The sequence below is a fragment of the Cottoperca gobio genome, chromosome 19, assembly GCF_900634415.1.
Source record: "Cottoperca gobio chromosome 19, fCotGob3.1, whole genome shotgun sequence".
In the NCBI taxonomy this organism is placed as follows: domain Eukaryota; kingdom Metazoa; phylum Chordata; class Actinopteri; order Perciformes; family Bovichtidae; genus Cottoperca; species Cottoperca gobio.
This window is the reverse complement of record NC_041373.1, coordinates 6,876,571-6,898,472: the sequence shown is the minus strand read 5'-3', so window position 1 is coordinate 6,898,472 and position 21,902 is coordinate 6,876,571.

Sequence of the window (21,902 nt, the reverse complement as noted above, 5' to 3'; positions counted from 1 at the left end):
ACTACTCTAGCTGACACCACAGTCTATATATATACATATACATTCATTTCACAATATATAATCCCACATCACCAAATGCACCCTTAGCACAAAAGGTTAAGTGAGTTTTACTTGCAATGTAGTATTTTTTACATATTTGTAGTCACAGTAACTTACAGTAGGAACACTCATTGTACATGTGCAACAGTTTTATATACATACATTAATGGAATATCAGTGTTTAAAGGCTTCTGTATAAGAACTACAGTAAGTTTATAGGACACTCAAGTCAAAAAGATGTGCTTGTCATAAAAAAAAAAGCAAATATGAAAGTATTTTGTCACTTTAGTTTTTTAATTTCCAACTTTTTCTAAACAGGGTTCATCATGCTTTTAATGATCGGTGCAACATCCATTAACCTGTTATGGTGGATAACAGGATAGTGTGCTCTATTTCTTTATATTTTAATGAAACTGCACCATGAAAAGTTAACGGAGCACTTTGTATTTGCATCTCTGATCAATGCATTGGAGTTAAGATTGTGAAAGTTTGACATAAAATGGGACTTTTGATGTCGATGAACAAAAAGCAGTTAAGTGGACATCCCAGCTATTGCAAGTTATTTGCTCCTTTATCAGAATGTGAGTGCATCACTTAAGCTTATACAGCTTTTACAATTTTAATTGCAACGTACTTTTATGAGTTTACTCCACAGTTTTATAAGTATTCAAACCTTAGTTTGTGCATCTTTCCTTTAAGAAGATTTTATTTCATTTTGACAAAAGATTATAAATTGACAGAACCTTTTGTACTTTTGAACTTGAAAAAATGCATCTAAATAAGTTGCTTCTAAAGTTGTGTTCCTCAACTTTTTTGTTTTCAGAGTTTGTTGAGTGAAAGAAAAAGTGAAGTGGTGACCTGCTGCAAGTATCACCAGCTTTACTTGATATTTTTACATCGTTCACCTTCACCTGCTCTCCCACCATACTTTTTATTTGAAAACCCCATGCGCTGCTTCGGCTCCGGGTTCCCTTGGCGGGAAAAGATATTGATGGATCGCCGGAGGTGTATAGGTCAGCTCTACAAGAGGCGACCGTAGAAATTAAAGCATGTCCCCCTCATACTGGGGCCCATCTGCACACTGTTATTGTGTTCGGGGACGGCAGCTCGTTGGTCACATCAAAGACTCTGACAGGCTGATATAGAAGGACACTGCTGTGAAAACTGGAGATAGGGAGAGTTAAGATAACATCATTATGGGATAATAATGTGGGGGGGAGGGGTGTGTCTGAAGGAGGAAGGGGAGGGGGCTTCTTGCTTGCGAGTCAGTGTGTGATTTTAAACATGTATGTAACGTTTAACATTTCGCTGGCTTTCAAAAATCTATTTTTTAAAACACATCCGACATGACCATGGGAATGCTCAACAGGAAAGTCTTTAGACTCTGCCTCTTGTTAATTGTCATCTTTTTAAATCTGACAGTAAGAGTCTGTCCTGAGCATGTCTGTCTCACCTCGCCATCGGCTGCAAAATCAGTCAAACGTTCGCTGGGTTTTGTCAAGTGAAATGGTCCCAGGAGCAACTTAATGTAACAAGTCTGTTCCCCTGTCTTCCTAGCCCTCTGCTCTGCCCTCCTCTCTGTGATCCTGCATCCAGTTACTGGGACACACACATCCTCTCTTTCTTTTCATCCTTATTGTTATTTTAGGCCACCTGCAAATCCATTTCTCCCTTTTAGCCGCTCTGTTTTGTGCGCCTGTTCTCATCCTCTCACACAGAGCAAGACAGAAACGTCAAAGAGAGGGAGGAGAAAATATGAAATTTCTTCCGCACATCCTCCCAAGACGGCCGTTTGTGTTGAAAGAGGCATACAAGGAACGCGTGTTTACATGTGGGCCATGTCAGAGTGAGCATGCTTGCATGTGTGTGAGCTTGCGTGTCAGTCTGTGTACCTGTGGGTGAGTAAACAAGCCCAACTGCAGTCAGTAAGAGGTCGTCAGCGCTGGACACTCATGCAGACCGCCTCTGCTCATCCCCCCCCCCCCCCCATCCAAGCCTCTCGTCTCCGGTGATTAGCGACTCCTGTAGGAGTTATAAATCTTCAATTTCCATTGCACAATCAGTCAAGACGGGCCAAAGTTGAGGAGCTGCACAACATTAAATTATCTGAGACTTCCTGCAAAGGCTCCTTTGGATGTTGCGTTTTAAGCAAAGTGGTTACCAGAACCTGAGGCCATGGGACTCTGGTCTATGGCTCCCTCTGGTTGGTACTTCTGACCTGCTGTGTCCTGCTTGGTGTGGAGCCAGGAAATCCAGCAGCAATTTGATTTTGCAAATCATCACACAGAGGACCACTCAATCACACTGTTTGCTGTGCAAAGTGAACATAGAGGGCCTTGTTCAGGAGAAAGCACACAGCAAGTACACGCAGCGTGAAAGCTGAAGAGTGAGGCTGCAGTGTCTGGTTCACAGACATCAACAAAACCAGAGAAAAACAATCATGCATCGTAGTGTGGCCACATTAGTGTTTCTGACACTGCAGTACACCTTTAGGCTTTTAGTAAAAAGTTTATCATTGACATTCCAAATAAGACCTTTACCAAATAAGACCTTTACCAAATAAGACCTTTACCAAATAAGACCTTTACCAAAGCTACTTGTTGTAGCTACTATGAGTTTTTTCTGATCTGACATTTATTTTGTTAAGTTTAGGCAACTAAAACTATTTCATAGTTTAAAATATATATATATATATATATATATATATATATATATATATATATATATATATATATATATATATTAAATGCTAATAGAACACAGGACCTGCTCTTAGGTCTAGCTAGCTAGAGCTAACGTACAGTCCGTATATTGTCTGGGGCATGGATGTATAAAGAAACTGGATTCTGAGTTCCAAGATTGCACCCAATTAATTCCCATTAAAGTGACTCACATATGTTAAAAATGTTTTTTGGCCAACTCAGAATTCAGAGGCTTTTCAAAGAAATAAATGGGGCGCCATCTTGAAATGCGGCAAAGCATTTATATGGTTGGGAGCGTGCATGTTACAGCATATATGCACTCCCCATATAGACCTTTAATTGGAATGGATCTAATTCTGATAATATAAATAGTCATTCTTGGGTGTTGATGACGCTCAGAAAAATGCATTCATTGCTTTACAGTCGTTCCTTTTGTAATGATTGTTGGCCAATGTTTGTGATGTGATACTGTAATACCAAGAGTGGCCACTGAGCCATCATCGTCTCACAGCCCAGAGCTGTTCCTCGGGGCTTGGTTCAGGGCAAATTAACATTTACTGCAAAAACACTCCAGCAGTCAAATTTTTGCAAAGATTAACAAAGCAAAATACAAACTTTACAGGGGGGGTGAATATTGATATAACTCACCCATTTAAATTACATTAAGGCTTAAAGATATGCATAATTGAGGGCGTAGCCACTTTGAGTGAAAGGTGGGTGCCGTCAAAGGTCACTTTCCGCGTCACCTAGGCCCACCTCAGCTCCACCGACGATCCACATCTTTGCCAATTTTTTTGGATTAGCCAGGATTTAGGTGGAGTCGGCACTGCCAAGATAGAAACAGCCGGAGCCGCCCATATTGAGCGCCACAACGGCTCTTCAGAAACCTATGAGTGATGTCACAGAGATTACGTCCATGTTCTATACAGTCTATGAAAAGTTTCAGAACTGCTGCTCCTATCAACAGGACATAGAAAGATCATAAACCTGATCTCCAATTTAGTCTTATCTATTATTGCCACAGTGTCACATTATTGCAAGAAAGACTTTACCATGTCAGGAATGTATAACAGTAAAAAATGTTCATAGAAAAACATCTCAATCAAACACATCAACAGCTTCTCACTCTCTCTGTTGAACAGTAGACTTTGAAGTCATGGCCTCTCCAACATACATAAAAGCTCATTCAGCCATTGTGGCCAGGTCTTCATTCACCCTCCTTCATTGCAGGTCCCCTGTCCAAACATCCCAAGCTTCAGGAGCGCTGTGGAAATGGTCCTGGAGGCACTGGCATCAGGCTACAGAGGAATCATCCATCACCACGAGGGCTCCCAGAGTGCACCGGGATCAGACTTGCTGTCATAAAGGTGTCATTGCTGCCAGACAGCCGAACCTATAGGACAACAAAGACACCCATAAGGATCCAATGCGAGTCTGGCTTCTGGTGTCTGGTTGCGCAGAGGCATCTGAAGAATAAGGCTATTGTTAGGAATACATGCAGATGCAAGACGCAGGTAAGGTTCTCCAAGTAGATCATACAAAATCTGATTTGCAGAATTATTATCCGATTCTGTTGTTTCTCTCAGCTCTACAGAGCATTTTAGTGTTGTTCAACTCATTGTTTTGGTTTTCTGTCCTTCAACTATGTCTTAGGAGGAAATAACAGAGCTAAAAGGAGAGTGAATATTGGACTTACTTTGTTGCGTTGACAGAATCACGACCCCAAATTAATTCCACTGTTTCTCTGTGTCTTATCAACTGTTTGCTCTCACTCACCAGAACAACTTAATAAGGTCACAATATGCAGTTTGTGTTTCCCGCTTGTTCCACTGCCAATTTGCAAAACAAATCAAGTAATGCAGATTTTATATCAGGATATTTCTGGAACTATTCCAATACTTATGCTCATATTGTTGCCATGGTCTTCAAAACTCTCTGTAATATTAGATAAACTGAACATAACAACAAAAAATGTCTCTCGCAGAAAGGTCTGTATAGGTTAGACTGCACATTTGCGTTTGCTTTGTGAGAAAAGTCTTTGGTTCTGTGAAAAAGTTTGAAAATAACTTCCTTAATGTTACAATATATGCCGAGCATATACAGTATGTGCATGAACAAAAAAGAGGCTTTTATATTATGTGAAGCAGGACTTGATTTCTAAAGAGCTTTTTGTGTTAACATGAAAGTGTAGAAGTTTAACACTCACAGGCTGATCAATAAATAGCAGAGTTACTGAGCATCAGCCGCACCTTTACTGCCCCTAATAAATTCCAGGGATTTGGGTTTCTGTGCAAAGTTTTAGACGCACGATGGCAGAGGATTCCAAGTGCAGGTGTTGTCATAAAAAAGATGACAAAAATCCAACAATGAGGAACCTGTATGAGGTAATGCCATCAAGCAAGGAGCATGGTAGCAGCAACACCAGCAGGTCACAGTTTGTGTTTGTACAAGGTGTTATTTGTAAGTGTTTGGGGTGAAATGTTAAAGGCTGTTCTTCTGAGTTTCCATGTCTAGTAAAGTTTAGTCATGGGAACAATTTGGTAAACCAGTTTCACACGACTGCTTTATAATGTATTAAACTATATTCACATTGTGGCCTGTTTCTTAACAAATGGCAGCGCTGGGAAGTTTTTTTCAAATGTAAATAAAAGTTCAAACTGAACTTTGGTCTTAAGTCGTAGAAAACATCTGTTAGCATCAATTACGTTTCTGACCACATGTTAATGCTAAATGCATTTTCAAATTGTGTTAAATTTCTCAACCATCTGGTTCTGGAGCACAAAAAAAAACTACAAAAATATTTGCAAATAGTATTTCATTCAGGTCTGCAGACGATTTCAGCAAATGCACATGCTGCCACACAATGAGCCCAGCTCCATTTGAAAATATACAGACTCTCCAGTTCTGTCCTCTCTGTATTTTAATGATCTGCGGGAGGACTGTGAGCCAAGAGTGTGACTATGTTCACCTGTGCCAGCACACTTAGCCTGGCCTGCATCCAAACCAGCTTTGAGCAGAACCAGAAATGGGCTAAGACCATCGTGAACCAGGATTCTTTAAATCTCCTCATCCATCCAATCCACCACCATCCATCCATCTATCCTGCTACCCATCCCTCCACCCACCCCTACACTCCAACTCCCGTTGGCCCTGAAGTCTGGGCTGTACGAGCCTGTAGCGTGACAATGTGTGTATGTGTTTGTCTACCTTGTGTGTGTGTGTACCTGCATGGATATGTGTGTGTGGGTGTGTGTGTGCCTGCATTGCGTTTCTGCAGGTACGTTTGTGTGTGTGTAGTGTACGGTGTCAAGGAGCCTGGTGTTTGTTATTCTCTCTACAGTCACACTGTCTTTCATCAGGCCCCGTCCTGCAGCCCACAGACTCTCAGTATACAGTTTCATAGTCTAGGGCCCCCGTCTGCTGTAGCACGTGGGTGGATGATTTCTAACACATGGGAACCTTGGGAGCCCACGCAATGCTGGAACAATAGAGGACCTGTCAGTATCAGGGCTCTGGAAGAGGACGAGACGGCAGGCGGTGATGATGTCAGAATCATTCACACCCACCCACGCTTCCTCCGCCCTTCTTGGCTCTCAGTTGCAGGGACGCATGCACACATACAGAAGCATCCACAAGTGCAAAAAAAAAACCATTGCATGATAGTACATAACAATCTCCCTTAATCTCATAATTGGCTCCTACTGTAAATGTGCATGAGCATGCAAATATAGAGAAAAAAACCCATGAACCTCATTCCAAGTCCCAATTATGGAACATTTTGCTTTATTAGAACTTGGGGATGGGATAGCTATATCGGCCGGTCAGTTACCACTTTATGCAGGTTGAAATATCTCAAAAACAAATGGATTAGCACAACATTTGGTATACACACCTGGCTCCCAGAAAATACATCCTGTTGACTTTGGTCATCCCTTGGTTGGCATTACTGATTTTGAGTGAAATGTGCAGACTACTATCAGAGGGATTGGCATGCAATTTTAATAAATAAAGACAACTTTAATGATCCCTCAACCTTTTAACATCTAAAAAACAACCGACATTCCCATCAGCTTCAGCTCTACTCTGTGTTTAGTGTTAGTAATGTTAGCACGTTGACACGATAAACTAAGATGGTGAACATGTTAAACGTTGATTGCCTGTGTTTCTTACCCCATCAAATGTATTTTATGTCATTTTGTTCCCATATCTCAGCAATACATTTGACTATAATGTTATTATTACAAACAGAAAAGATTTCCAAAGCTATTTAAAAAAAAATAAGTCCCATATTGTATGATGCCAAAATGTCCCTTTAATTCCAATTTTCAGGGTCTTCTCAAGTCTGCCGGCGTGATTTGTGTTTATGTCTGTATACAGGCCTAAGTGTACGGGTATGTGTGTGCACCCTGTATGTTCAAAATCCCACTCAAAGCCCTGAGGATTAGCCTTCTCAGAGCAGCCGTTCTCCAGCTGCAGACCTCTTGCACGCCTAGTGGATAGCAATCTGACTTCCTGTGACACCTACGCCTCCCTGAAAGTGAGAACCAGCACTCCAGCTTTATGTGGGCTAGTGGATAGTCTACATGTTAGCAAATTGGCATAATATCAACATGATTATGTTGGTTTTATGTTGAACATTATTTGTTGGGCTGGATGTGTGTTTGTGTAGAGTGCACGCACATGCATTGTGTATCTGCAGAAATTGAGAAGGTTTTTGTTGCACACAGAGCAAGACGATAGGCAGTTACTGGAAACCCTTCTTGTTACATCTTTCTGCTAGAGAACATAACTTAATTTCTCTTTATTGTCTGGAAGCAGATTCGGAAGAGACAACAAATTCCACAATGCCAGTGCTGAAAAAATATCATGCAACACAATATGGTAGAAAGGCGAAAAGGGAATGTGGGTAGCTTGGGTAATGAGTAGAGTTGCTGACTGTTTGGAGGTTTAGAGTCAGGGAGAGCAAAAACAGGGCAGTTCCCAGCGGTCGACTGGAGTCCGGCGAGGCCACAGCACACGCCAAGCACCGAGAGTGAGGAAAGCAATCCATCAGAGGTCCACAGGAGGAAAAGAAGTAGGGGGGGACGCAACACTGGGCCAAACCATAGCGGTATGTGTGCGTGTGTGTGTGTGTGTGTGTGTGTGTGTGTGTGTGTGTGTGTGTGTGTGTGTGTGGCCATTGTTAGCTGCTCAGGGTCATTGTGTGTTGCTGGTAGCCTCCACACCCTCTGATTTCAGTGGGAGTCAATACCTTCAGACACTCCCAAGAGGCGAGCAGGGGCGACCTGTGGGAATGTGCAGTTTTCCATTCTGCACACACAAACATGCCAAGTAATGGGAATGCCCCATTTAAAGTGAAAAGAAAAACTATGTAGTAGTAAGAATTTTATTTTTTATTTTTTACTCGCAACATCCCTGAATATCATTTTTACAAACTGATACGATTGTGTATAATCTTGAACCTAATAGCGTTTACTTTTTTCTCGCTTAGAAGAACCTGTGCTGCCTCTAACCCCACTGTCAACAAAATCGTGATCCGCCCTCTTGAAAAGTGCATAGACCTCTGTGTGTACAGTAAGTACATTGATTCATTGGTTTTCTTCATCTACTGTTAATTGATAATCTCAAATCTGTACATTTTGGAGTTCCTCAAGGGTGCATCCTGGGGCCCCTCCTCTTTCCCTCATACATTTTGAACTCATATATTATCTGATATATTGATTGATTTTGAATCCAGAAGTTTACTTTGATTTCTTTGTATGGAAAATACTATTGTTAACACGAATTATGATGTTCATTATTACTAGACCTGGATCAATCAAGTAAAGCTAGAGAAGGTGAGTTAAATAGTAACAATCTCTGACACATGATGTCATTCTTGTCTTGGTAAACCGACAGGTTGTTATATCAGTCTGCAGGCTATCTGGGCCTAATTTAACCTCTATGTTTGTTTGACTGTTTACTCTGCTGCATCACCCCCCCCCATTGACAGCAACATGAGCCATTACTGCAGACCATCTGTGGACACGGGTCAATGTTGACCTACTGCTCACTAAACACTATTCAGACCAGCAGCAACACAAATATGGCCAATAAGGAAACATGCCTGCCTGTACTGTTTAGACTTCAGTACCATCCGGACATGTAGTGCTATCAACCTATATTTGAAAATGAAATGGCATATTCTAAATTTAATTCGAAAATATATTTTTTAAAGATATATTGATAACCTCCCAGAAAACATATTATATTGGTCTTAAGAAATTATTCCATGCGCAAAACATAGTATCACCAGGAAATAAAAACTATTTTCTAACCGATTTAAAGTTGCTTAAGCTTTTTCTGCGTTCTTCCTCATATTTCAACATGTAAAATAATTATACACCTTGCAACTAGACTAGATGTCACAGCCCCAGCCAGTTCATAACTCTCACTGTCCAGCCACTCACTCCTGCTCTGTATTAACCCCTTACCCACCATTTCCATCACATAACACACTTACCCATTTCCTCAATCAGCGCTGCAGTACATATCACCACTCATTCCCTGCAAGATTGTCTAGTTTGTATTCACCCTAGCTTTCCAGCTTTTAGTGATTATCTGCCTAACTTTTCTCTGGGTATATTTGTCTGTTCTGACTGCCCTCCTGGTCTTGACCCTTAGCTGTTTCATCGACTCTAGCAAAAATTAACTTTCATTTTAAGTATGCCTTTGTGCCGCCCTTTTGGGTTGAAGTTTGCATAATGAAACCAGCCCTGTGTTAAAAAAATGAAAGGGGCTGCTTTGGTGTGGCAGGTTTTTAATGTACTGGTGAGACGATGAAATATGATCCAGGAAGTCCAGTAATCGATCCAGTGTTTTGGCTCATCAGACTCCAGAACACTGCACAGCAGTTTATAAAACTCTGACACAGGATTGTACCTCTGTGGAAAGTTATCACTGCACAAATCATTTATCTTTTGTTGCAATAATTGCCAGGTAAACAGTAATACAGCAAAGGAACCTATCAAGAGTGTGCGCTTGCACATGTAATTGGACAACGCAGCATCCTGACAGAGGTGTTGCATTGTTATGCGTCAATAGTTGAATCAAGTTCAACGCTGCGTTTTTGTCAAATCCTTCTCATTGTTGTCTGTCTGAGTGAAGCCTAAATCCACTAAGATTATTTGGCTCCTGGTCCATTTTTTTTAAGAAACCAGGCACTACACAATCATAGCTTTGAAGAAAATCTGTTGGGGACGTGAGCACTGTAAAATAAGAAATGTATCTGAGGAAGTCTTCAGGAAAGCATGTCGATTTTGTAGTTACGGCTTGGAATTAATCTCTTTAGGCCTCAACACTTCCTACTGTCAGACTGCCCGATTGTTATGGCCATTTAACACCACATCAAAAAGACTGGTAGATAAACCAAATCCACGCTACATTCGCGGGCACCAGCTGGTGTGAAACCAACTGCCAGTGTTCTTATTCCTTAATCCCATCACACAGCGGACAGGAACTCTCACAGAGACTGTCCACAACCCTCCAAAACACATGGTGAAGCCAATGGCCAAAAATGTCACCTTTCTACTATACATCATCATCACCAGCTTTCGTAACCCCATAGCCAGTCTTCATCATTCCATCCTTTCCGATCCCGGACCTGCTGCAGGTCTGCTCACAAACATTGGTGGACAGGAAAGCTACCCTTACACCGATTACATTTAGGCTTGACTGTCTGAGGGGGAAGTCTCAGCATCCACAAGTGTCGGCAGCCTTGGCTGTAAACCAATTCCTGCCAGGCTATCACCTTTCAGCCCCCCAGTCCCTGAGTTATTACAGCGCGCCTGTTTACAGCAGCGCTAGCCCAGCGTAGTCTGGTCCAGCCCCGTACTGATCTCTGCAGTCAGACCCCCCCCCCCCTCCCCGTCTCCAACCAAACACTGTGCTGAGGGCTTCCGCCGCAGGTGTCTGAAACTTTCTTCTCCTCCTCCTGTCAATCCCTCTCGTTTTGACGAGAGCTTTAATTCCCTGTCCTCTCACTGCTTCACTCCCTCCCACGCTCTTTCTCTCACTCTCTCTTTCTTTCTGGGGTAGTCGGCTCACACAGGCAGTCCAGATTGTTCTCATTTAGTCTGGTGAGTTCAGGGCTCTCTATCTCGCTGCAGACCCAGGAGCTTGCATGCTGTCCGTCTCTCTGTCACACACTCACACACACACACCTTTCTTCATCAATCCTTCTGTTGGTTTTACAAGTCTGAGCAGCTGGTTTGGCCACTAAATCTCCCGGGATTTGGGATAGTTAAAAAGATAAAGCTTGAGGAAGGTGACAGAGGGAAAGTTCAAGGCTCAACACCAAAGAAACATTACAACGGTTGGTTTTGGGGTGTATGTGTGTGGTGTTGGGTGGAGGTTTGAAGGAAAGTAAGACTTGTTACCACCTCCTATACCCTAAGTGCCCCTCTCTTACTCTCTAACACTAAATCTATGTCCACAGTAATCCAGCTCATTTTGAAAATTCTGTTTACATGTTAAATCTACATGTGTAAAGGTACTGTCCACAGTAAAATACCCAAACAGAAGATGAGCTAAATTGCGTCTTATTTATTCTAATTCTCAGCTGTTTAAAGCCATGTTTGTGTTGGAACAGCAGGGGGGTTTCAAAACATCTCGCTGACACTGGCACATTTACAGAAATGTTGATTAATGTGTGTTGTCCTTTAAAATAATTAAATGTAATTAAATTAAATGACGCAGAAAACTCAACCTGGCTCAACTGTTTTCGCAATGCAACATCATTGAGTAACACATGCTGAGAGCCAGTCAAAGACGTGCACACATTGATGATAGATTACTTTACTGAAACCAACGAAATTCTACTGTTTTCCTCACAATTGTCACTTTGAAAGATGAAATGATTGTTGCCATCAACGTCCCAGGTTTGTAAAATCCTGTGTCAGCGTATTTTACTTAAAGTGGCCTTCCTGGATCTGTTAACGCCCGGTTAACTTCTCTTCTGTTCCCCCTGCTCTCTGTTACATACTGTGTTTTATTACAGCATACTCATGATTAAGTAGTTATAATTTAGATATTTTTACCATTACTGCTGTCAAACCATTGTATAAGCATAAAATAACCATTTAATCGTAGCTTATAGATGCTAGCTATCTGGAGCTATATTATATGTTTTCTGAATAACCATTTAAGGGCCAGTGTGTCGTATTTAGGGGGATCTAATAGAAATGGAATATAATATTCATAAATATGTTTTCATTACTGTATAATCGCCTGAAACTAAGAATAGTTTTTTCGTTAACTTAGAATGAGCCGTTATATCTACATAGTGAGCAGGTCCTCTTCCTCGGCGTCCACTGGCCATCGTTGTTCGCCACTGTCCCTTTAAGTGTATGTACATTCAGTAATTAGAGTAGTTGTTATTGGTAGACACAGTATCCATCACTGTATTCAGAATCCCTACATAAAATGATCAGAGCTGTTTTAAATTAATGGAATACAAACCGAACATTTAATTTTGACGCTCGTTCACATTGAAAACGTTCAACTGGCGAAACACGGGGTAAGTTTATTGTAAAGCAAACCAAGTTGTGCTGGGTTTGTGGTGTGATTTACTTTCATGCGGGTTACTGGAGTATTATTATCACAATCTTTCCTTCGCTTTTACAAGTTTTCTCTTAGCCTAACCTTAAACATAATGTAGTTACTGTGATGTACTGCAGTGATTCAAATGTGGTCTTGCAAAATTGTCCAATACCAACCTTTTGTACAGTGTTAGGGTTAGGACATAAGCAAAGGGATTTCTTAACTGTGATTAGTAAGTCCTGCCATACTGCAATACGAAAAGGTAACAGACAGGTCAATGAAAAACTTAGAAATGTCAAATTTTATGTATGTGCAGTTTAATGCCAGTTCTTTCTTTTTTTAATTTTCTCAACACCAGCTGTGGCACTACAAATGGCCATAAAGTCACTTAAGCTCTGTGTAATTTCCCTCTGACACAATCCACAGAAAGTGAGAAAGTGAGAAGCTGTCCAACACGGTAGCACCACCTCTGCCTCAGCTGTCCCGCGGAGTGGGAGGCCATGTTGTTTGTGTTGTGTAACTACCACTGGTGAACCAAAGCACCAGTGGTAATAAAGCCCAAAAATCACAGCCACTAGTTGAATATTTACCTTAGACTAATCTGTGCATGGTTTATATCATCCGAGCTCCGTGAGTGGATGGAAGCAGACATGTCTGCAGAGGAGGAGGGGAACCTCGTCTTGACCCTTTGCGAAAACCGGTAGACACTTTTGAGGAAACCTGATCAGCAACGAAAACAAGTATGAAGTCAGATCTTTATTTAAGGTAGTCAGCAGGAGTACAGATCTGTGATATCCAGAGGAGAGGAGACAAGAGGGGGGGTTAAAGGGGGCGTGGGAGGGTGGAGTGTACCCCCTCCTCCATCCTTCTCTCCTCTGAGTTGTTTTCTGAATTCCTGCCAGGAAAGTTTAATGGCTGTGGAATTTGGACAGGAAAAAAGTGGCGCTGGAAGTTTCAGAGGAAGTGGGGATTTGTGCCTCACGAAGGCAGCACCTCTGTTTGTGTTCTCCTAGCCGGAGAGACAGACAGACAGTGAGAATGAAAGACAGAGGAAGAGCGTCAGAGAGCTTTTCCAATGAAAAGCGCAGGCAGGCCTCATGGGGGAGGCGGACCTCAGACAGGCCGTGATCATTTAACCTCACATATCCATGACCACGCATTGAACAACACAGAGACTGCCAGACACACACAAATATTTTCCCAAACCAAGATGCTGAACACATGCACATAGAAAGAATATTCAGATGCACAGACACAAACACACACACACCACTACAACCGCAAACATACACATTACACATGGCCGCATTCACCTTCACACACCATTTACATCTTCTCTTGAGTTGAAACAAGATCTGCAGTTCAACACACACTCACATCTAACCTCAGCCCAGCTGTTTCTCACTGGCACTTCAGACGGTAGTAGACAGATGCTGCACCCACAGTTTCAAGGTATTTAGACTCACAAAGGAACAACAGCAAGAGTTAAATGTAATGCTTGAGTCCCTGTTTTTAAGGGAATGATTGAATTGGAAGTTTAAAGGGTCACTTCACCCAAATAATAATGATTTCTCACTTAAACCTACAGTGGTATCTAGCCATGCACAAACAGTATGTTTGGTTGTATTTGCCCAGGTCTTCAGATAAACAGTATGTCTCTGAGATGTATGCCTCCAATGCAATGGAGGTAAATTATATATTTTCGGTTATGTTTTTGATTCGGTTGTTTCTTTGTTGGTTTGTTTCTTTGTTTATCTGTCAGGATCACAGGAAAACAACTGGCCTGAATTTTATAAAACTGGGTGGAAGGGTGTAGCATGGGCCAAGGAAGAACCCCTGGAAATGGCTGTTAAGGCCCTGACACACCAAGCCGTGTGTTGGCTTGGTGTGTCAGGGCCTCAGTGCTGCTATGTGTGGGTTCTTAACTCAGCTCTATTTTAACATGTGTAAGCAGTGTCTATGTTTTTAGAATTGCACTATAAAATAACCATCGGATTAAAGGTTTATTGCGATTTGCAAAAAGAGTGCCTTCAAACCTTTCTTCTTCTTTGAAGAACCCGTTACATTTTGCAGTGGATCGATTCCTAGGGCAGATACACACATTATTTTTCATCTATGGAAACAGCCTTGGCATAGGTGACCTTCTAGTTATGAATGAAAATATATTAAATTCAACATCTCTTTTGAGAAACAATGTGCTGTCATCTGTGGATAGCCCATACACTGTGAACACTATTGACAGAACTGACCCTTTAAACCAGCAGCAAAACCTGCCAAACTGAGTTTAAAGTAAAGTAGTCAGCCCTAATATCCATAGTCTATAGAATACATATATTAATAAAAATGTGGGGTCTTTTCTGTTTGAACGTTGTTGCCCACCAGGTTTACTAACTCTACTTAAGCCATGGTTCTGCCTTCCCACAGGTTCCCAGACCCATGTCACCACCTAATGGCTGTACATCTGCCTGGCTCCCCATCCTTCACCCCACACCTCTCGGAGCCCAGAGACACATGGGTAGACATGGGGACAGACAGGCCAGGCGCCCCCAGCCAATACAGTCCGTCCAGGAAAGAAGGCCCTGATACTGGAGACCACGGTATCTATTACAAACACACACATGCATACATGAAAAACAGTTCCTTGAGCCCACACCATTAGCTACCAGGGGATTCCTTAACACTCACATGGATGCACAGACACACACACAAACACATACTCACACATGTGCATCCACTGTACTCACATCCTCCAAACACCTATGAAGCACAGTCCGAATAGATGGAGACACATCCACCTCTCATCACTCTGAGATGACCAGGCAGTACATGTAAAGGCCTTTTATCTGCACATGTCTGTCATAAAGGTGGTTTAATGACTGTGATGTTTTCATCCAATAAAAATCAGTATTTAAAGGGGCTATCCTGCGATCTTACACATGAAGTTCAGTTTACTAATCATGGCGATACTAGTGAACCTGAGGAAACAGTTGTTTAATGTCTTCTGTGTCTCTGAGGGGAACTATATGAAGTCTGATAAAACAAATATCATCAGAGTTACAAACTGGATCTGAAGTTTGAAAGATGTAGGCAGTTAGCAGGCAGGGAAAGTGTAACACAAGATGGTTTTTGATAGAGTTGCATTGTGGGAAATGTAGGATCCAGCATTGTTGGAGACTGATCCATACTGGGGACTAAAAGTCAAGATAATACTTTCTGTATGTACTAAATCACTGGACTACACCTCTAAAGGATAGGTCTTATTCTTCCAGTACTTTTTACGACTACTACTTACTTCAGTGAGTACTATTTTATCATAACTGATAGAAATGATGGCCAAAGCCAAAAGATATGAATAAAACCCAAGTTCTAATGAACTGGGATTATCCTTTTATACAAGAAGGTTTCACATCTGCTCCCTTTGTTTGATCACATTCTCTTCTGCCATAGAATAGATACGCATATAAATGTATAATATGTAAATAATTTGCATTTAAAAACTACTAGACCTATGTTATATATTTTGTTGAGTTATGTACTTGCATCATACCAAATTTTCTAACAATTTAAAACATAGAAAATCTGTCATTTTAATCAAGGAAACAGTTCATTTCGTATTTATCCCCTTTGTGCACGTGTCAGCATTTAATATTTGTTCAATATATAAATATTGTTTTTACTTTTTATCCAATTTTCTGACAAGTGCAATTTCTAGATCTTAAATCCCAAGTTATCAGTGGCAGCTGAACAGCGTCGGAGAAACATTGATTTTTATCGCACATTTGATTTATTTGGTGTTTTTACCGGTTTTTATCACTACGTCCGTTTGTCTTGGAGAGGAGGAGACCTGTAATAATATCCCCAACGTTTAACAATGAAGGAATCCTAACAGGGAGAAGCTGACCACAATGACAGCAATAGTGGTGAAGACACCAACTCCCATGATCCCACGCTACTTCACGACACTATCATACTCTGTCCATTTGTTATTGTTGTGATTGACCTCTAGAGGCAAATCCTCAGTGGCAGAGGAGCGGCGCATTCATGTAATTACACAAATGACAGAATTGAATGTTCTCAAAAGGTGGAATAAAGCTGTTTGTCTTTCCAACTGTTTGGGTGCAGGGTGTCCCGTTCAACACTTTCAAAAACAAACACACCCAAAAGAGGAAATGCCTCTCAACAAATGGCCCCAAAAGTGAAGTGACCGCTATATATCGTGGCCCTGTCACTTCACCTGTGAAGAAGTGGACGATGGCAGGCGTTAGAGTTGTTAAATCCAGCTCAGGGTTGTAAGTGGAGAAATCTCCCCTGCCGGGTCTGGAACATAGCATTTGACACCGCAGCCTGACATTGGAAACAAACTTTTGGCAGCGGCGTCTGTTCTAAACAAACCTGAGCTCTGCTGGACACAATTGGAGGCACATCTTAATAAATAGCAGAAACAGTATACAAGTCAGGAGAAATTTGTCATGATTACAGATTATATTTGACACATGGTATTCCGAGACGTGGAAAGTATTTTGTGTTCTTGTGGTTCTGGGAGCAACTAAATAAAGCTGTTCTGAATTCCATATGCTTGCTGGCAATTATGTTGTTTTCTACCCACAAAGTAATGCCTTTGTCGTCTAGGTATCTGTTTTGATTAGCAATCCTGTCAGTGCACAGGGATCAACACATTAATCTCCAAAGCTGCTGCCAAAGAAAATCTTTGGGAGGAATCTGGTATTGCTCATGGTGGATATCTTTGCAAATAAGCAGACAATATTCATGCCCCAAAAATTCAAATGGTTTATATAAACCTCCTCATGCATTTTATGAGATTTAAAGAATATTTTTTAAGAGAAAGTACTGGTTATTTATGGTTAGTGCGTATTACTTGTAATTACCAAATTCTTTCGTCTGAATAGGAAACATATTTGTAATTGCACTAAACTTGGATTGAGAAAAGGCGTGTTTATATAACTGACTACTTGCACTGCAGGATTTTATGTTTCACTCACCTTGCACTTCACATTGTCATCAGACAAATTCTTCTTTTTTTCTTTGAGTGCTCTCTGCAGGTTTCAGGGGCCACAGTACTTTCTCATCGCATGCACTTTAAAGAACATGTAAGAAAGTCATACATCTGCAGCCACAGCATGTTTTCTCTCATGAACTGTTTGACCATAAGGAGCCAATGTGTGTGCGTGTGTGCCACACATGTTTAGGGAGAGGGGTTTTCTTAAAGTTTGAATGTGTGGATATTTCTTTCCTTCTCCCACTGACACACAGATGACTTTTTGTTGGATCTTTTACACGAGTCATGATATAGCTAGACTCTCAGTGATACGAGCAGCACAGCAAAGTTCTGTCAGATCTCGTGAGTTGCTACCTGCAGTGGGGGATCCCTGTCGACCCACCTCAGGCCCAGGATCGTGGCAGCAGGCTGGAACAGCGGCTGGGCCTGTTTACTCAGCTGTGGGGCTCCCCAGGTCCAGGGGAAAGAGAGGATGTGTTCAGGGCCTCATTAATCATGGCTGCTTCGGAAGAGATAAACAGGCAAGGCCCAGCAGGGATGCTGCAGCTCCTGACGCTGACGGGGGGGAAGGGACAGAGGAGAGGAGAGGTAGATGGCGTGGAGGGAAAGGAGGAGGTGTGGTGGGGTAGGTGGAAGGCCAGAAGGACTGTGCACGGGAAGGGGGGGTGCGATGAGAGGAGTTGGTGGACTCGCACACCAGGGGATACACCATAACACTTGCTCTTTGGTTCCACATCTGCATGGCTGCACAGGCTTGTAAATCTACATTCTTTGTCTGGCCGGATGCAAACAGATTGCAAGTGCATGAACCCAAGGCCATTTCTGTAAGCAGAGTTGTGCGTTTAAACAAATGATGCTCAGTTATGCAAGCTGTACTTATTCACTGTTTGTACTTTTACTCACGGAAAGTAATGCACTATAATTGTGTGGCAGGACAGGTGATGTAGACCGACAAACTGTTCGAGTCCCGTGTGAAAGCCGAAGTCAATGTTGACTTGTTGCGTAACCTCCGTACTTAAGTAATGCGACTTCCGTAGTTTTTAGTTTTTACCTAAACCTAACCAAGTTGTTTCGTTGTGTAAATAAGTTCAGCACTGCAGGGGCTCGTACTCCTGGACATCTGTAGTAAATCGGACGGAAAATTTCTTTTTGAAAGATATCATACAAGTTGTTGTATGAGGACACGTTGAGTTATGTGTACATTCATGAGCATGGATCAGAACATTTTGCTCTTGAGAACAAACGTGTATTCAGGCCACTATCCAAATCCTAAACGAGCAAACAGAACTAAAGGGAGAAACAATTGTGCTTCACAGAAAAACAAGAACTCACTTTAGTAATGGATCACATCCCAGCTAGGAAGAACAATTACAGCAATACATTACTCTGTCAATGTACAAATGAGCTTATTAGTACTGTTATAAGATAGACTTGAAAAAATGTGAATCTATCTATGACATTACGGCCGTAATCTGACCAGGATGCTGCAGTCCTTTTTCCATGTGTATATATATATATATATATATATATATATATATATATATATATATATATAATATATATACACACAGTATATATATATAAATATATATATATATATATATATTATATATATATACACACACAGTATATTTATATATATTTATATATATATATTTATATATATATATAAATATACTGTGTGTATATATATAAATATATATATATATATATATATATATATATAATGTATATATATATATACACATGGAAAAAGGACTGCAGCATCCTGGTCAGATGTCATACCCCTCTATCTCTTTTCCCACATTTCCAGTCTCTACACTCGACACACCTAAATAAACGTAAAAATGTCAACAAAAAAAATCACAACCACAATCTGGCAAAGTATTCCATCGGTCAGGACCATAAAAACCAAAAGCCGCATCAGCAACTTTTGATTGTCCCTCAGAAGAGCCAGAAGGTCCGAACCAGATGACCTACAGTAATATCAAAAAACAGATGTGAAGACGTTGACAGAATAGGTTCATATTTGATAAGCGGATCAGAGACGTACTGAGGAGCAAGGCTGCTCAGGGCTTTATAGACAAGAAGTAAACCTTTCTAATCAAATCTGAAACTAACCAGAAGTCAGAGCAGAGATCTCAGAGCAGGTGTGATGGGATCACATTTGTTCTTTCTTGTTAAAACTCTGGCAGCAGCATTTTAAAATGAACTTCTTTTAGATAGAACAGTGAGGAGGACGTTGCAGAAGTCTAACCCAGTATGTACAGTATGCACGTATCTGCCTCTACCTTACTAAGGGCTGGGTTATTATTTGTGTACGAATGCCAACATGATATCAGATTTTTGGTACTAAAATGATGACTTTTAATACATACAAACATCATGAACTTTATTTATTATTGACACTCAAAGGTTTTCTCTATAGCAGTGGTGGAATGTAAATAAGTACTTTTACTCTTTATTTATAGTACTTGAGTAAAGATTTGAGGTACTTGTACTTTACTTGAGTATTTTCTTTTCATGCCACTTTCCACATTTACTCCACTAGAGGGAAATATTGTACATTTTACTCCACCACAATTATTTGACAGCTTTAGTTATGGTACAAAGATTTTTACAAACAAAACAGAGCTTATAAATATGATGTTTTGTTAAAACAGTGAACACAAGTACAGCCTTTAGGATTAGTCCATTAATAGATTAGTTGAGTTGTCCACAAAGAAGTCATAGTCGTTAAATTATTATTATTCTTCTCCAGCTTCTCATTTGTGAGGATTTGCTGCTCTGTCTTTAAAAGATTTGAATCTATTTTAAATAAGTTTGAGGTTTCTGTATTGAGTAATTTTCTTTAAAGTACATTTTCCTGATTAAACTTACTCACTTTCACTTGTCGTAGCGTATTTCCCAGCGTGGCATTAGTACTTTTATTAAAGGAAAACTACTCTATAGTGAGCAGTAAATTCAGATTTCTGACGCTTATGGATCATCGTCATTTTGCAGGTGTAGTGTCGCATGACTGTCATTTTCACATCTGCAAAACTCTGGTCAGCACATACAGTGTATACGGTTCCTGTATGTATGTGGATCACAGTCGGCTTAGCAATGATTATTATGATACGTTGCAGACAAAGTATTTGGTCTGTTTTATTTATTAATAGGAAATTCTGGCTTCCAAAACTCTAACCACAAATATCAGACTTATTTTATCTGGATAAAATCTTCCCCCTGCTACCTTGACTCTGTTGGCTTGAATCCCAACAGATCTTTTCCTTGTCTGTATCCCTTTCATACTTCATGCTCACTTTCTCATTAAAAGAAAATAATGCTTGAGAGATTTGTATTCTACTGCAAGAAAAAGACAGAGAGAAATAGTATTTCTGTCAATCTGTCATGTGGACGATACACCGGGTCACAGTGCTGTGTTATTCTACACCCACACACTCAGGGAAGGGAAAAAAGAAGGACCTTGATGAAACCTGCTCCAGAAATCCCACCGTTATTACCTGCTTCTCCTCTCCGCGGCCTGAAAACCTCCCTCCATACCCCTCTCTCTCTCTAACAACCTCTGTGTGTCAGAGCAGGCAAGATTTCACTCATCTCCTGCACAATATTTCATCAGTCTGCAGGAAAAAAAAGAAATGTCTGAGAGAGGACCAATCAGTTTGAAAGACCTGACAAATGCAATAAGCCAAAGGGTTATTTCAGTGCTCCCTCCAAATGGGTTTTAAGATATTGTATTACTCTGTTTATGTAAGACTATTTCTTAATTATAGTGTGTGCGTGCGTTTCTGCGTGTGTTTATGTGTGTCTGTCTGCGCCTGTGTGCACGTGTCCTCGTGTTGTACACTAATTGGTCTTGATAGGCTCGGAAAAGTGACATCATTACCAGATTGTCTGGATTTCCCCCAGAGGTCAAACAAGTGGGCAAGATTGAAATACTGCTCCGCGATGTGGTGAAGGAAACAAAGATGTATGCTCCGCACAACCACCGGGATAACTCCATCACTGGTGAGTGTAACTGACACTGCGGAGGACTGGGGGCAATATTTATGCTTTTCACTTGTTTTAATCTTGAGTGTGTTAGATCTTTTTTCAGCAATATCTTCAAAATAAAATCTAAAACATCTGAAAGAGGAGAAATAGAGAGAGACAGCGAACCCATCGACGCAACCTCAGCTATTTGATCTTTTGCTCCGTGCTGAAAGTTCGGACATCATCTTGATATAATAACATAACAGGATATCATATAAATGCATAAAAGCACCCGGAAATGAGCTGTATTACATATTGCTGCAGCCATTTCAGAATTAAGTTAGAGGATGGTGATTGTTTAGGACTTATTATAAGCAAGATGATGTTGCACATGAGCTGCTGGCAGAGTCCTCACTAAGACCAGGGAAGTGGATCACATCGCTCCAGTGTTCAGATCTTTACACTGGCCTTGTGTGATTGTAGAGCACTACTGTTGTTTTATAAAGCTCTGGATGGTTTATGTTGCTGCTCTGCTGCTCTGCTGCTCTGCTGCTCTGCTGCTCTGCTGCTCTGCTCTGCCCCCAGAGTCT